General features: G+C 41.0%; 1 protein-coding gene across 19 annotated transcripts in view; it reads left to right on the top strand.

The window, feature by feature from the left end:
• The first annotated feature begins 543 nt into the window (after positions 1–543).
• Positions 544–17,665, top strand: part of SCMH1 (Scm polycomb group protein homolog 1) — a 209,013-nt gene continuing 191,891 nt past the window's right edge. For 9 of the 19 annotated variants that reach the window (XM_077150051.1, XM_077150053.1, XM_077150049.1 and 6 more), the window contains exon 1: positions 552–733. The gene's annotated coding sequence lies outside the window, so the exon portion shown is untranslated. Of the gene's footprint in view, positions 734–1,078; positions 1,256–17,665 lie in introns of those variants that run through there. The other 10 variants (XM_077150065.1, XM_077150070.1, XM_077150055.1 and 7 more) reach the window with 5 other exon arrangements.

Genomic DNA, 17,665 nt, shown 5'->3' on the forward strand with positions numbered 1-17,665 from the left:
ACACATACTGAGCGTTTATTTATTATGTGGCGGGCACTGTTCCGTGGGCTTCACTAATATTAACTTATTTGGTGCTCATAGCGGTATAAACGCTATTAGGTTAGAAACGAGGGCCCTGAGGGATGGATGCGAAGTAACTCGCCCAAGGACATCACACTACTAGTCAGCAGCAGGACGGTTCTTCGAGCCCCCGGGGAGCCGAGACCTTGACCGCTCTTGGGTCCAACATCTCCCTCGTCGCCCCTGCGCGGCCTCGGAGAAGGCTACCTGTGGTGGTGGGATTCGAACCCGAGCCCTCGCCAGGCCTCAGTTTACCCGTCCCTGAGATGCGGACCCTAGTACCGATCGGGACGCTCGTCTGGGCCTCTCTCCGAAAGGAGGCCGGCGGCAGGAGGCAGGAAGCGGCCGAGGCTGGCCGGGCCGCGCGGAGGCGCCCCTCCCGCAGCGCGCGAGCCAAACGGCCGTGACGCGCGCCGCCTCGTGGCGGGAGACGCGGGGGCGGGGCGGGGCCCGGAGGCAGAGTGGGGAGCCCCCGGCCCCCGCCTTAGCCGCCGCCGCCGCCGCGGCCTAGGTCGAGCCCCCGGCAGCCGCTAGCTGCTCTCTGGAGCCGCCCCCGCCCGCCCCCTTCCTTCGTCCTCCCTCCTTCCCTCCCTCCCTGCGCAGCGGAAACATGGCGGCGGGAAGGGAGTGAGCCGCTCAGCGCCCAGCGCCGCCGCCACTGCCGCGCCCGCAGGTAAGCGCTTCTGCGGTCGCCTCCGCTTGCCAAGGAAGCCGGTGCCCTGAGGGGCCTGGGCCTCCAGGGACGCTCCAGGCGAGAGGGCAACGGGGAAACCTGTCCGGCCGATGCCTCCGCCCCTTCGGGCCTGAGTGTCTGTCTGTCTGTCTGTCTGTCGGAGTCGCCGTCGGGGCCTGCCTGCTTGTCTGTGGTGCGCGCGCGGCCGCGGCCCTTCCCAGGCGGTGTCAGCCCGGCCTGGATTCCCGGCGGCCCATACTGTGTCTTCGGCCGGGCTGACCAGGCCCAGTGCCCGGCCGGCGGCCCCGACGCGGTGGGGACGCCCCGGGGGCCCCTTTGGAGGGCTGGCATCGCAGTGCAGCCAGTGCGAGGGCTCCTGTGTCCGGACCGCGGAGTTGGAGTCTCCTGGCTTTGAGCCGAGGGCTGGGGGTCGGCGTGGATGTCTGTCTGCACTCGCGTCTGTCCGTCTCATCTGTCACGAGAGCTTGTGGGCTTCTTTGGCGGGATCCGGGTTTGAGGCAGGTAAGGACCGGGGTGGGTGAGCGACATGGCCCGATCGAGGGTTGTGGACGCGAACGGCATAGAGCTGTCAGCAGCAGTCCTTAGTCGGAGTTGGGCTTCAGCGGCGAGAGCTGCGCGAGGACAACTCACGTGTACCGCCAGCCCCAGAGCCTTGCTGGAAACCGGCCTGGGGAGCTGGTTTCAAGCCTCAACCCCGGCGGGAACACTGGGCGACGAGGTGAGCAAGCGGCCAGGAGGGCTGGACACGTGAGCATAACTGTGGGCCAACCCTGAGAGGAATGAACGGGGTTTTCAGGACAGGAGTGAACACCCTAGAACATCTCTGGACTGCAAGTCATCTAGGGTCTTCCAAGCCAGAGTATCTTTGAAAATCTCGAACACCACCCTAGTAATTTGACCAACTTGTTTAAATACTTCCTATGATGGGAAACTAACGCTTCCCAAGAAACCCATTCTGTTCCTGGATGGCTTTGGTTTTTACAATTTTATTTTTCATCTTGGTTGAAAGAAACAGCTGCCTCCCATTCTTCCTATTTCTTTTGCCTGTGGACAGCCATTTAGATATGTGCGGTGGTTCTCTGATCCCTTCTAGTTTGGGTGGGCTCTAGTTTGCCATAACCCCTTCGAAGGAGAGTTTTTTAACGTGAGCAAGGTGACAAAAACCTAGTAAGTTTGTCTGAGAAGTTCCTTGGCTCCAAGGAAGATTACTCTATTCCTTTCTTGGGTTTTGTTTTTTGAACTTAAAAAAAAAGAGAGAGAAGAAAAGACTTCAAGTACTGTTTGTTCAAGAGAAGTAAAAGAAGTCCTGATTTGATTTGTCCTATGGACATTTTGCACCCTCCCCCCTTTTAATGTCTGTAAACACTTTATCAAATGAGCTAATGTATATCAGCGTTTTAGAGTGTAAAGCACTATGCAAATAGAAGAGCTTATTTTTACTCTGAAAAAGAATTGAGACCTAGTTTGGCGCCACATTGCAATTTAATATTTAGTTGGAGAGGGAAATGTTTTATTGCATTGAACTCTTTGCTCTATTTCTCATGCCAGCAGAAGGCCCAAAAGTACTATGAAAAAGAACACTTACTAGCATTATATTTTCCTTGATTTTTCTTCACTTAGTTTTGGTGGTGCAGGGGTTAAGTTTTTCAAAAGGCTCTTTTACCCACCTCTTGAACTCCTGCCTAATTTTTTTAAGGCCAGCAAAGAAGTAATGGCTTTATGGATAAAATACAAGCTCAAGTTCTAAGCAAAGTTTCACTGCTTATAACATAGGCGAACACATACCAGCTGTCAGAATTGGTTCTTTATCTTTGTTCTTGTGTCTTCATTTTTTAAGTTGTTCAGTGGTTTTGAAGTTTGTAGCACATTTGTCAAGTTTTGATTTATGGTATGTTCATGCAAGTGCTATTTCCTTTTTTATGTAAGTTGGGTAAAATTTTGTACCAATATGTAGAGACCCAGGAAAGGCTCTGGCTTCTTCCCTTCAAAATGCTTGGAGTTAAAGGGAGGGTACTAAACTCTGAAAAAGAACTAGTGTGACTGTCCCACTAAAAATTTAAAATTATAATTTTCTAACCTTCACCCTGTACTTAGGTATCTACTGTGTGTCTGGCATCATGCTTTGTACTGTGTTGGGTATGCACAGATAAATAAGACATATTTCCAATTCTTGTGAGCTGGTAAATTAGATGCTAAAATAGGTCATCTCAGAATAAAAGTGGGTGCTATGCATATGCTATGCGTAGCCCAAAGGTAAGAAATACTAGGCTTGCCTAGGAATTGAGGGAAGACTTTGAGAAGAGATGACACCTAGCCCAAATCTTAAATGGTAAGTAGGAGTTAAGCATAGAAGAGTAGAAGGTGTGTTGCAAGCAAAGTAAATAGCTTGAGCAAAGGCATCAATGTGAAAAAAGGAATCTTTCACAGAGAACGACAAGCATGTTGGAAATGCTCAGGTTATTTTGGTGAAGACCGAAGTGGTAGGTTTTGGGGCTGTAAGTACAGGCAAAGGCTCGATCATAAAGCACCAAAAAGTTTTTGTCAGCTGTGAATAACGTAATGTTTTAGAAAGATCATTCTGTGGTCATAGGGATGAAGAGGAAGGGACAAATTTTAGAAAATCTGTGAGGCTTTATGATTGATTAGATATGCAGGTGAGAGGTTGAGGAGCCCAGTGTGATGCTCAGGTTTTGGCTTGGTTGGTTGGCCAGGGGAATGGTAGCGACATTAACTGAAACAGGAAACACTGGATGATGAGTTCATTTTTGGACCTGAAGATTTGTGATTTCTTCAAGTTCTCTGTTAGATTAATGAGCAAATATAGTGAAAGTGAGCTGGGGGAGAAAAAGAAGATTATGGTCAGAAAGCAAAATATTGGAATTAAGTTATCTGATGTGCAGCCATTCTAGGTGACAGCTAAATCTCTGTGTTTGGGTCAGTGAAGGTCAGTGAAGCTGAGTATGGCAAGGAACTGTGAGGCTATTGTATTGAATGTCATCTGTGTGGAGAGTGAAGTGATTTAGGATAATAGGATATGGGGAAGAGAGAACGATTGTGACCCAGGTGCAGTGAATATAGGGGATTAATCAGGAGGGTGGTAGATGACAGATGAGGGGGAGGGGTATAGCCAGATGGCATAAACCTCAAAGGAGGAGTACATTTTAAACACAAGAGTGGATAAGTAATGGTTTTTAACTTTTTTTTTTTATTAACGGAAAAAAAAAAAAAGAAATTAACACAACATTTAGAAATCATACCATTCTACATATGCACTCAGTAATTCTTAACATCATCACATAGATGCATGATCATCGTTTCTTAGTACATTTGCATCGGTTTAGAGGAACTAGCAACACAACAGAAAAAGATATAAAATATTAATATAGAGAAAAGAAATAAAAGTAGTAATAATAGTAAAAAAAAACAAAAAAAACCCTATAGCTCACATGCAGCTTCATTCAGTGTTTTAACATGATTACTTTACAATTAGGTATTATTGTGCTGTCCATTTTTGAGTTTTTGTATCTAGTCCTGTTGCACAGTCTGTATCCCTTCAGCTTCAATTACCCATTGTCTTACCCTGTTTCTAACTCCTGCTGAACTCTGTTACCAATGACATATTTCAAGTTTATTCTCGAATGTCCGTTCACATCAGTGGGACCATACAGTATTTGTCCTTTTTGGCTGGATTCACTCAGCATAATATTCTCTAGGTCCATCCATGTTATTACATGGTTCATAACTTTATCTTGTCTTAAAGCTGCATAATATTCCATCGTATGTATATACCACAGTTTGTTTAGCCCCTCTTCTGTTGATGGAGATTTTGGCTGTTTCCATCTCTTTGCAATTGTAAATAACGCTGCTATAAACATTGGTGTGCAAATGTCCGTTTGTGTCTTTGCCCTTAAGTCCTTTGAGTAGATACCTAGCAATGGTATTGCTGGGTCGTGTGGCAATTCTATATTCAGCTTTTTGAGGAACCGCCAAACTGCCTTCCACAGTGGTTGCACCCTTTGACATTCCCACCAACAGTGGATAAGTGTGCCTCTTTCTCTGCATCCTCTCCAGCACTTGTCATTTTCTGTTTTGTTGATAATGGCCATTCTGGCGGGTGTGAGATGATATCTCATTGTGGTTTTGATTTGCATTTCTCTAATGGCCAGGGACATTGAGCATCTCTTCATGTGCCTCTTGGCCATCCGTATTTCTTCTTCTGGTAGGTGTCTGTTCAAGTCTTTTTCCCATTTTGTAATTGGGTTGGCTGTCTTTTTGTTGTTGAGTTGAACAATCTCTTTATAAATTCTGGATACTAGACCTTTATCTGATATGTTGTTTCCAAATATTGTCTCCCATTGTGTAGGCTGTCTTTCTACTTTCTTGATGAAGTTCTTTGATGCACAAAAGTGTTTAATTTTGAGGAGCTCCCATTTCTTTCTTTCTTTCTTCAGTGCTCTTGCTTTAGGTTTAAGGTCCATAAAACCGCCTCCAGTTGTAAGATTCATAAGATATCTCCCTACATTTTCCTCTAACTGTTTTATGGTCTTAGACCTAATGTTTAGATCTTTGATCCATTTTGAGTTAATTTTTGTATAAGGTGTGAGATACGGGTCTTCTTTCATTCTTTTACTTATGGATATCCAGTTCTCTAGGCACCATTTATTGAAGAGACTGTTCTGTCCCAGGTGAGTTGGCTTGACTGCCTTATCAAAGATCAAATGTCCATAGATGAGAGGGTCTATATCTGAGCACTCTATTCGATTCCATTGGTCGATATATCTATCTTTATGCCAATACCATGCTGTTTTGACCACTGTGGCTTCATAATATGCCTTAAAGTCTGGCATCGCTAGACCTCCAGCTTCGTTTTTTTTCCTCAAGATGTTTTTAGCAATTCGGGGCAACCTGCCCTTCCAGATAAATTTGCTTATTGGTTTTTCTAATTCTGAAAAATAAGTTGTTGGGATTTTGATTGGTATTGCATTGAATCTGTAGATGAGTTTAGGTAGGATTGACATCTTAATTATATTTAGTCTTCCAATCCATGAACACGGTATGCCCTTCCATCTATTTAGGTCTTCTGTGATTTCTTTTAGCAGTTTTTTGTAGTTTTCTTTATATAGATTTTTTGTCTCTTTGGTTAAATTTATTCCTAGGTATTTTATTCTTTTAGTTGCGATTGTAAATGGGATTCGTTTCTTGATTTCCCCCTCAGCTTGTTCATTACTAGTGTATAGAAAAGCTACAGATTTTTGAATGTTGATCTTGTAGCCTGATACTTTGCTGTACTCATTTATTAGCTCTAGTAGTTTTGTTGTGGATTTTTCTGGGTTTTCTATGTATAGTATCATATCGTCTGCAAACAGTGATAGTTTTACTTCTTCCTTTCCAATTTTGATGCCTTGTATTTCTTTTTCTTGTCTAATTGCTCTGGCTAGAACCTCCAACACAATGGTGAATAATAGTGGTGATAGTGGACATCCTTGTCTTGTTCCTGATCTTAGGGGGAAAGTTTTCAGTTTTTCCCCATTGAGGATGATATTAGCTGTGGGTTTTTCATATATTCCCTCTATTATTTTAAGGAAGTTCCCTTGTATTCCTATCTTTTGAAGTGTTTTCAACAGGAAAGGATGTTGAATCTTGTCGAATGCCTTCTCTGCATCAATTGAGATGATCATGTGATTTTTCTGCTTTGATTTGTTGATATGGTGTATTACATTAATTGATTTTCTTATGTTGAACCATCCTTGCATACCTGGGATGAATCCTACTTGGTCATGATGTATAATTCTTTTAATGTGTTGTTGGATACGATTTGCTAGAATTTTATTGAGGATTTTTGCGTCTATATTCATTAGAGAGATTGGTCTGTAGTTTTCTTTTTTTGTAATATCTTTGCCTGGTTTTGGTATGAGGGTGATGTTGGCTTCATAGAATGAATTAGGTAGTTTTCCCTCCACTTCGATTATTTTGAAGAGTTTGAGGAGAGTTGGTACTAATTCTTTCTGGAATGTTTGATAGAATTCACATGTGAAGCCGTCTGGTCCTGGACTTTTCTTTTTAGGGAGCTTTTGAATGACTGATTCAATTTCTTTACTTGTGATTGGTTTGTTGAGGTCATCTATTTCTTCTTGAGTCAAAGTTGGTTGTTCATGTCTTTCCAGGAACCCGTCCATTTCCTCTAAATTGTTGTATTTATTAGCGTAAAGTTGTTCATAGTATCGTGTTATTACCTCCTTTATTTCTGTGAGGTCAGTAGTTATGTCTCCTCTTCCATTTCTGATCTTATTTATTTGCATCCCCTCTCTTCTTCTTTTTGTCAATCTTACTAAGGGCCCATCAATCTTATTGATTTTCTCATAGAACCAACTTCTGGTCTCATTGATTTTCTCTATTGTTTTCATGTTTTCAATTTCATTTATTTCTGCTCTAATCTTTGTTATTTCTTTCCTTTTGCTTGCTTTGGGATTCGTTTGCTGTTCTTTCTCCAGTTCTTCCAAGTGGACAGTTAATTCCTGCATTTTTGCCTTTTCTTCTTTTCTGATAAAGGCATTTAGGGCAATAAATTTCCCTCTTAGCACTGCCTTTGCTGCGTCCCATAAGTTTTGATATGTTGTGTTTTCGTTTTCATTCGCCTCGAGGTATTTACTAATTTCTCTTGCAATTTCTTCTTTGACCCACTCGTTGTTTAAGAGTGTGTTGTTCAGCCTCCATGTATTTGTGAATTTTCTGGCACTCCACCTTTTATTGATTTCCAACTTCATTCCTTTATGATCCAAGAAAGTATTGTGTATGATTTCAATCTTTTTAAATTTGTTAAGACTTGCTTTGTGACCCAGCATATGGTCTATCTTTGAGAATGATCCATGAGCACTTGAAAAAAAGGTGTATCCTGCTGTTGTAGGATGTAATGTCCTATAAATGTCTGTTAAGTCTAGCTCATTTATAGTAATATTCAGATTCTCTATTTCTTTATTGATCCTCTGTCTAGATGTTCTGTCCATTGATGAGAGTGGTGAATTGAAGTCTCCAACTATTATGGTATATGAGTCTATTTCCCTTTTCAGTGTTTGCAGTGTATTCCTCACGTATTTTGGGACATTCTGGTTCGGTGCGTAAATATTTATGATTGTTATGTCTTCTTGTTGAATTGTTCCTTTTATTAGTATATAGTGTCCTTCTTTGTCTCTTTTAACTGTTTTACATTTGAAGTCTAATTTGTTGGATATTAGTATAGCCACTCCTGCTCTTTTCTGGTTGTTATTTGCATGAAATATCTTTTCCCAACCTTTCACTTTCAACCTATGTTTATCTTTGCGTCTAAGATGTGTTTCCTGTAGACAGCGTATAGAAGGATCCTGTTTTTTAATCCATTCTGCCAGTCTATGTCTTTTGATTTGGGAATTCAGTCCATTAACATTTAGAGCTATTACTGTTTGGATAATATTTTCCTCTACCATTTTTCCTTTTGTATTATATATATCATATCTGACTTTCCTTCTTTCTACACTCTTCTCCATGCCTCTCTCTTCTGTCTTTTTGTATCTGACTCTAGTGCTCCCTTTAGTATTTCTTGCAGAGCTGGTCTCTTGGTCACAAATTCTCTCAGTGACTTTTTGTCTGAGAATGTTTTAATTTCTCCCTCATTTTTGAAGGACAATTTTGCTGGATATAGGAGTCTTGGTTGGCAGTTTTTCTCTTTTAGTAACTTAAATATATCATCCCACTGTCTTCTAGCTTCCATGGTTTCTGCTGAGAAATCTACACATCGTCTTATTGGGTTTCCCTTGTATGTGATGTATTGTTTTTCTCTCGCTGCTTTCAAGATCCTCTCTTTCTCTTTGACCTCTGACATTCTAACTAGTAAGTGTCTTGGGGAACGCCTATTTGGGTCTGATCTCTTTGGGGTGCGCTGCACTTCTTGGATCTGTAATTTTAGGTCTTTCATAAGAGTTGGGAAATTTTCAGTGATAATTTCTTCCATTAGTTTTTCTCCTCCTTTTCCCTTCTCTTCTCCTTCTGGGACACCCAGAACACATATATTTGTGCGATTCACATTGTCCTTGAGTTCCCTGATACCCTGTTCAAATTTTTCCATTCTTTTCCGGATAGTTTCTGTTTCTTTTTGAAATTCAGATGTTCCATCTTCCAAATCACTAATTCTATCTTCTGTCTCTTTAAATCTATCATTGTAGGTATCCATTGTTTTTTCCATCTTTTCTACTTTATCCTTCACTTCCATAAGCTCTGTGATTTGTTTTTTCAGTTTTTCTATTTCTTCTTTTTGATCAGCCCATGTCTTCTTCATGTCCTCCCTCAGTTTATCAATTTCATTTTTGAAGAGTTTTTCCATTTCTGTTCGTATATTCAGCATTAGTTGTTTCAGCTCCTGTATCTCATTTGAACTATTGGTTTGTCCCTTTGACTGGGCCATATTTTTAATTTTCTGAGCGTGATCCGTTATCTTCTGCTGGCGTCTGGGCATTTAGTCAGATTTCCCTGGGTGTTGGACCCCACAGGTTGAAAGATTTTTCTGTGAAATCTCTGGGTTCTGTTTTTCTTATCCTGCCCAGTAGGTGGCGCTCGTGGCACATGTTTGTCTACGGGTTCCACCAGTGAAAGTTGCTGTGGGTCCTTTAACTTTGGAAAACTCTCGCCGTAGGGGAGGTTTGGCAGCTGAAGTGTCTTGGGAGAGTGCCAGCCGGCCCGGGGGTCTGAATGCGGGAAGGGTCGCCGGCCGCCGCAGCACGGGAGAGCGCCTGACCGAATTTCCTAGTCGGCCCAGGGTGCCAAGCGTGGCGGGAGGGCACCAGCTGTCGCAGCCCAGGAGAGTGTACTGTTCCCAGCCGGACTGGGGAGTCACGGGTTTGGAAGGGACCCCCCGGTCACCGTTCTCCGCAGTCTGGGGATTTCTGACCCAACTCTCTCAGTTGGTCCGGGGGGCCTTGCGTGGTGGGGGCGCCAGCCGCCGCGGCCCATGGGGACCGCCTGCCCAATTCTGCCAGCTAGCCTGGGAAGGAGGAAGGGAGGGACTCCGGCCGCTTACCGTCCTGCCAGGGAAAGCCCGCGCCCCTTGGCGATCTCACCGGAGCTGATTCTCCCAGACAGTCAGCCGTTCCAGGATGGGGTACGCCGTCCCTTTGATCTCCGTTGTGGCTCTGGGAGCTGCTCTGTATTGTCTCCACTCCCCCAGTAGCTGTTCTGGAGGAGGAAAGGTGAGGGTGGCAAGGCTGTCGAGGCCGGTGGCAGTGGAGCCGGTGAAGGTGGAAGAGGGCACGGTGGTGGTTGGAGAGCCACCGGAGCAGGAGGGGGAAGAGGGGAGAGGAGGGCGGGCTGGCTGCTGCGGGGCGTGGGCGCCGCGGGGCCTGGGCACCGCGCGCCGGGCCGGCGGACGAAGAGGGGAGAGGAGGGTGGGCGGGCTGGCTGCTGCAGGGCGTGGGCGCCGCGCCCCAGGCCGGCGGGCAAAGAGGGGAGAGGCTGGTTTTTAACTTTTGCTTTCTGGAAGCAGAATTCTGGTCTCTTCATCTTTATTCAGGACCTATATTAATCACTCTGTTTGCTCTGAAGAATCTGTTCTTGGTCCTGGAAAGTAGGAGGGCAAATACCCTATATCCAGTCCTTCTAATATTTGGTGGAAAAGGCAGTGGAAGTTTTCCCTCTGATAATCAGTGGCAGGATAAGAAACAACCACATAAAGCCAAGAGGACATACTCCTGATTTTTGGGAAGAATGAAAAAAGCCTAGGCTTTGGATTTAGAAAGGTCATGATTCAGATTCAGGCTCTGCCATTTACTAGCTTTATGACTGTAAGCACATCAGTTGGCCCTTGTGAGCATCAGTGTCCTTGTCTGTAAAACAGTATGCCCCTACTTCATAGGGTGCCACAAAGATTACATGAAATAATATATAAAATCACTAGAAAAGCAACTGGCACTTCATAGATGCTAAGTAAATGTTAACTCCTTTCACTTACCTTTAAGGAATTTATGCTCTGCTAGCAGAAGTAAAACCTTTCATGCTTACCTAAATTGTAAGACAGAAGGTAGTAAACGCTCTAAGTAAGGTAAAAGCAAAATAACATAGAAGTTCAGAGGAGGGAACCATCATTTTTCAACATTTGGAAAAAGGGTTATGCTTCACACTCAAGATGAATTTCATTTGGACCTTGGAGAACAAATGTTAATAGATTAAATAATTTAGGTGGAGATACAAAGGAGGGAAAGAGCAGTATATGTGTGTTAAAAATTGAAAACTGTTACAGGTTTCAGTATTGTGTTTGTGTAAGTCAGTAGTGGGAGGTGATTAGAGAGATGCACTGGGGCCATAGTAGGGAAGGCCTGAAGATACAGAGTTTGGACTGGATTCTAGAAACACTAGAGAGCCATAGATTGTATGTCCTATACTCTCCCTACCTCGGTTTGTCATTTAGGTCCTGGCACATAACCTTCTGTTCCACCTCAAGTTCTGCCTTCAGTGTCTACATGGATAATTTTTTTCCCCCATCACATTGGCGCTTGGTTTTCATGACCTTTTCAACTCAAGTGATCATCTCCACTCACTTTGGCTAATCACTCCCACAGTCACAGCATGGGCCTTGTTATCACCCAAAGATATTCCACCTCTAAAATTGCAACTTTGTTCAAAATTTCTCCTTCTACCTGCCTCTTGATTAACTCCCCTAGATCTGTTGTTTGGCCTCATAAAGACCTCTCTTGACTTTTTTCCCTATCCAGCTTGATTTTCTTAGCCCACCATTTAGTCACTCTCTTGCCATTACCCCCATTCCCTTGTCCATTGTCCTTCTGTCCCTGAATGGGGAAAGTCCCAGACCTTGTTGAATTGAACTAACCTCTCTCTTCTTTCCTATACCAGCTCTACTGAGCCCTACTAGAGAAAATTGCACAAATATACAAATTGCTGTCATTGGATCTTCAGTATGTAGTCTTTGCTTCACCCTGACTCCATGATGTCTTACATCAAACCTATTTTGTTTTCAGGCTTCTGACTCACCCACTCCACATTTCCCCATTCACTCTCAGTAAATAACCTCACTTAACAGAAAAAGTAGAAAGCTTTAGAGGAGGTCTGTCTCATGGGCAAATCAAGTTACTAGCAAACCAAGTTACTTCAAACTCTATGTTTTCCTGCTGCTTCTTCCTGCCTAATATCTTTTCTTTGCTTTCAACCTCTTTCACTGTTTTAGCTCCTTTTCTTTTGTATTTAAATCTGCTTAGAAGCCTCCAATCTTGAAATAAATCTCCTCACTAAAATTTTAAACCTGTGTTTCCTTCAAGCTACCTACCTCCTGTCTCTTGCCCACTGTTCATACTCAAACTTTTTTGGGTGTATACATTTGCTTTTTTCTTTTCTTTTTTTTTCCACATGGGCAGACACCTGGAATCAAACCTGGGTCTCCAGCATGGCAGGCAAGAACTCTGTCTGCTCAGCCACTGTGGCTTGCCCTGGGGTATATACATTTGTCTCACTCTCACTTCTTAATTCACGGCATTCTGGTTTTAGACTCTATCACTCAATAATAAGTCTCAGTCTCCTCATCTGAAAATGGGAATAATAATAGCACCTACCTCAAAATTTTTGTGATTTTTTTAAAAATGTGATTATCTTTGTGAGATTTTCAGTATGAAAGAGCTCAGCACAGTATATAGCCCGTCATAGGAATGCTATATATGTTTCTTTGTTATTTTTGCTACTTACATATTATCTCATTTATTCCTTCAAAAATTCATGAGAAGTACAGATTTAAAGATTTAAAGAGTTATAAGTTAACTCACTCACATAGTAAGTGACAGAGGCCCTGAAACTGCTCTGACCAAGGTCACCAGTTAACTCTTGTTACTAACACTTGGGGGGCAATTTTCAGGCATTAGCATCAGCATTTCACATTCTTAGTTATTCTCTCTTCCTTAGAATGTTTTTTTCCATTGGCTTTTGTCACTTCAGTATTTGGTTCCTCCCTGGGCCATACACCTCATGTTCTTTGGATGAGGGCTTCCCTTCTCTTGCCTGTCTTTGGTCCTAGGCCATTTTTTTCTACATCCTTTAGCAATTGTATCCATCACTTGACTTCCAATAACATCTAAATACTGATGTCTTCAAATTCCTATTAATAGTCAAGATCTCTCCTCTGAGTGTTAGACCTATATATTTGGCTACCCACAAAAAAGCCTCATTTGTATGTACTGTACCTACCCCAAAGTCCGTATGTCCCATACTGCACCCAACATTTTTGCTACTTTTCCTGCCCTTGCCCCATATTAATTAAAAAAAATTTATCTTCCTGAGAAATGTACTTGTTTAGAAGTAAATACTGTTGTTCACTCTCATAGAGATGAAATAAGACAGGGTCTTTCCCTCAGGGAGCTCACAGTCTGGGATGGGGAAGGTTCACTAACCCTTAGACAGCAATATAAAGTGAAATGCTACATAACTGCATAAACAGTCTAGAAGTTCAGAGGTGGAGGAAGTGGTCGCTGCCTTCTGGGATAGCTGTATAACGTTTCCAAGTTCATGACTTAAGAAAAGCTTTACATAGGTAATTTGGGAATGGAGACTGAAATGGAAAAAAGAATGAGAATTTGGGAACAGAGTTGATTTGGAAAGATAAAGTGAAAATGTATCCTTTCTCTCAAATCCTTATAATATTCAATTATAATTAATTAAATTAAACTCAATTAAAACAAAGGTTTTTATAGGATAGATCAATTGTAATTATTCCTTGGCAGAGAGTATCATAGGTTCAATTATCAGTAGTTTATTGGGACTTTCGATTGAACATATACTTTGGGCTGGGCACTTGAAAGATAGCGATAAATAAGCAATATTCAGCACTATGGTGACATTCATTGCCTACTGTGGGAGAGAAAAATCTTTGTATTACAGTGTAGCAAATGCTATGGTAGTTGTAGGTGTGGTATGATAGGATATCTATATATATATTCATTTCAGAAGCATTAGTATCCGATTGTGCCTAGGAGTTTCAGGGTTGGTGTAGGTAGTACTTGGGAAGCAGAGATGTGAGAAAGGATATATATTTACAGTTGCATAGTAGAGAAGGATGTTGTCACATAACTTTTCCTGTTTAATTTGAAACTTATAATAATGTAGGATGCCCGTAAACCTTGTTACTGATAGGAACTAAAGTGCTGATGGATTAAACATTGTTCCTAAAGCCAGATAGCTAGTAAACGTCAGGACAACAATTCAGAACAATCTTGTGTTACTTCAAATTTTGTGCTTTGTCCAGAATGACTCATTGCCTCCTATGAGCTCCTTTTTAAGGACCCCATGCTGTCTGAATCTCCTACTGCTTCTGTGTCAAGTCATCATTTATTAAGTTCCTTAACTTTTTTTTTTAACATGGGCAGGCACCAGGGATCGAACCCGGGTCTCCAGCATGGCAGGAGAGTACTCCGCCACTGAGCCACTGTGGCCACCCTAAATCCCTTAACTTTTTAAGCATATAAAAGCTACTACAGTATTTTTCCATCCATATTTACTATAAATACTACAATTGTTAGCTTTTAAAGTTTGAGCATATGTATATTATATATTCATTTTAATTGCTATGTCTATTACTCATTGACATATTTCCAAATGTTTGCTTATTTATTATAATTACTTTATATTCATGCTTATACAGACTTTCCTCTGGGACATTCAAACATGATGGAAATAAAGCTAGCTTAGCCATTTTTTTTCCTGTAAAGTATAATAGAAAATATATGAGCCATATTATAAGGGAAATGCTATTATCTCTGTTTTATAAATGAAAAAACAGACATATAGAAGTTAAGTAACCTGCCCAGAATCACAAAGTATCAAAAGTAGTGGGACCAGCATTTCAGTTTTGGCTGTTTGAGTCCAGAGTCTAAGCACTTGGCCATTAAACTATACTCTGAATCACTACACTATAAGCAGAGTCAGGAGAAAGTGGATGCCACTAGAACCAACAGTAAGTTTCAAAGAGAGATAGTACTGTGAAAGGCCCCAGGGAAATAAAGTAGGAATACTAAAAAGAGACCATTAAGTGTAAGAAAATCACTGTGCTCAGGTACAGGAAGGCAGGCAAAAATAAGAGATATGGCTCTCTCAGATTAGTAGTGTTTTAATCTACCAATTCTGGAGGCCAGTGATGATAATTGTAGAAGATGAAATAAAAAATTATTCAAAATAGAGTCCTTTATATTTAAGTATATATCAACAAAATTGAAATAATTTAAAACCTCTGCCATCCATAGTCATACTTTCTCTAAAATGCTAATTATTATTACATATTGACAATTTTGTTTATTCTTCCATACCTTCTGGTTTTAATAAAGATAGAGCTTAGGCTGTTGATTTAGTGGGTTTTCAGAATTAGATGATATATATTTTTTAACTTTTTAAAATTGTTGACTATAAAATATATACAAAAACACTAAATTTCCAAGTACATTTTAACAAGTAGTTGTAGAACAGATTTTAAAGTTGGAGTGGGTTAGGGTTCCACAATTTTTCATTTTTTTCTTCTAGCTGCTCCAAGACATAGGAGACCAAAACAAGTATCAGTATGATTTAGCTGTCATACTCATTTGCCAAATCCTATCTCCTCTGTTATACTCCTCTTCCTCTTTTCTTTTCTTTCTTTTTGTGAAAAATAGCATACATACAAAAAAGCAATAAATTTTGAAGTTTATTACAACAGTTATTTATAGAACAGATTTCAGAGTTTGGTATGGGTTACAATTCCACAATTTTAGGTTTTTACTTCTAGCTACTCTAAGGTACTGGAGATGAAAAAGAAGTATCAAAATAATGATTCAGCAGTCATACTCATTGTTAAACCCTACGTTCTCTATATAACTCCACCATCACCTTTGATCCTTCTCCCACTCTTTAGGGGCATTTGGGCTATGCCCATTCTAACTTTTTCATGTTGGAAGGGGCTGTCGATAATATGGGATAGAGGGATGGAACTAATTGATATTCTGGAAGGGCTGGCCCCTCTCCATTTCAGAATTTACTGGTCCAGGGACCAATCTGGAGGTTGTGGGTTTCCAGAAAGTTACCCTAGTGCATGGAACCTTTGTAGAATCTTATATAATGCCCTAGGTATTCTTTTTGTTTTAAAACACCTTAATGTCTTTTTAAATCATGAAATATAAAATATATACAAAAAGGCAATAAATTTCCAAGTACATTTGTTTATAGAAAAGATTTTAAAGTTTGATATGGGTAATAGTTCCACGATTTTTAATTTTTTCTTCTAGCTGCTCCAAGACACTGGAGACCAATAGAAATATCAGTATAATGATTCAGCAGTCATAATCATTTATTAAATGCTATCTTCTCTGTTATGCTCCTCTTTCTCTTTAAATAATATATATGCATAAACAATAAATTTCAAGCTACATCACAACAGTTAGAAAGATATCAGAGTTTGGTATAGGTTACAGTTCCACAATTTTAGGTTTTTATTTCTAGCTGCTCTAAGGCACTAGCGGCTAAAAGAAATATCAGTATAATGATTCACCTCTCCTACTCATTTGTTAAACCCTACGTTCTCTATATAACTGCACCGTCACCTTTGATCTTTCTCCCACTCTTTGGGGTATTTGGGTTATGCCCATTCTAACTTTTTCATGTTGGAAGGGGCTGTCGATAATATGGAATAGAGGGATGGAACTAATTGATGCTCTGGAAGGGCTGGCCCCTCTCCATTTCAGAATTTTACTGGTCCAGGGACCCATCTCGAAGTTGTAGGTTTTGGAAAGTGCATGGAACCTTTGTAAAATCTTATATAATGCTCTGGGTATTCTTTAGGATTAGCAGGAGTGGTTTTGGTTGGGCTTTGGCAAGTTATGATAGGTAGCAATGTCTAACTGAAGCCTGCTTAAGAGTGACCTCCAGAGTAGCCTCTCAGCTCTATTTGAACTCTCTCAGCCACTGATAACTTATTTGTTACATTTCTTTTTCCCCTTTTGGTCAGGTTGACTTTTCTTTTTAGGAAGATTTTGATATCTGATTGAATCATTTTACCTGTGATTGGTTTGTTGAGATCTCTTTCTTCTCAAGTCAGTTTAGCTTGTTTGTATGTTTCCAGGAATTTATCCATTTCATCTAAGTTTTCTAGTTTGTTGGCTTATAGTTGTTCATAGTATCCTCTTATGATTTCTTTTATTTCTTTAGGGTCTGTTGTAATGACCCTTTCTCATTTCTGATTTTATTTATTTGCATCCTCCCCCCCTTTTTTTTGTCATCCTTGCCAGTGTCCCATTGATTTATTGATTTTCTCAAAGAACCAACTTTCGGTTTTATTGGTTCTTTCTATTGTTCTTTTGTTCTCTCATTCATTTAACTCTGCTTTAATCTTTATTATTTCTCTTCTTCTATTTGCTTTGGGTTTAGTTTGCTGTTCTTTCTCAAGTTTGTCCAGGTGAGCAGTTAAGTCCTCGAGTTTTGCTCTTCTTTTTTAATATAGGCATTTAGGGCAGTAAGTTTTCCTCTCAGCACAGCCTTTGCTGCATCCCATAATTTCTGATATGTTGTATTCTTTGTTTTCATTCATCTGCAGATATCCACTGATTTCTCTACCAATTTCTTCTTTGACCCACTGATTGTTTAAGACTGTTTTATTTAGTCTCCATTTATTTGTGAAACTTCTCATTCTTTGGCGGTTATTGATTTCTGGGTTCACAGAATTAGGTGATTTTCTAAACATCAGTATTTCAATCACCTATATTTGGAGGCAGGGCAAGATAGTGACATAGTGAGGTATGGAATTTAGTTCATGCTCCAGAGAAGCTAGAAATACCCAGAAACTTTATGGAACAATTGCTGGGGTAGGGGTGGGGTGTGGAAGAGAGCTGTGACTGGACCACATAGTGTACGCCATTCTGGAATGGATGGAAC

Source organism: Tamandua tetradactyla, chromosome 2 (genome assembly GCF_023851605.1).
Source record: "Tamandua tetradactyla isolate mTamTet1 chromosome 2, mTamTet1.pri, whole genome shotgun sequence".
Lineage (NCBI taxonomy): Eukaryota > Metazoa > Chordata > Mammalia > Pilosa > Myrmecophagidae > Tamandua > Tamandua tetradactyla.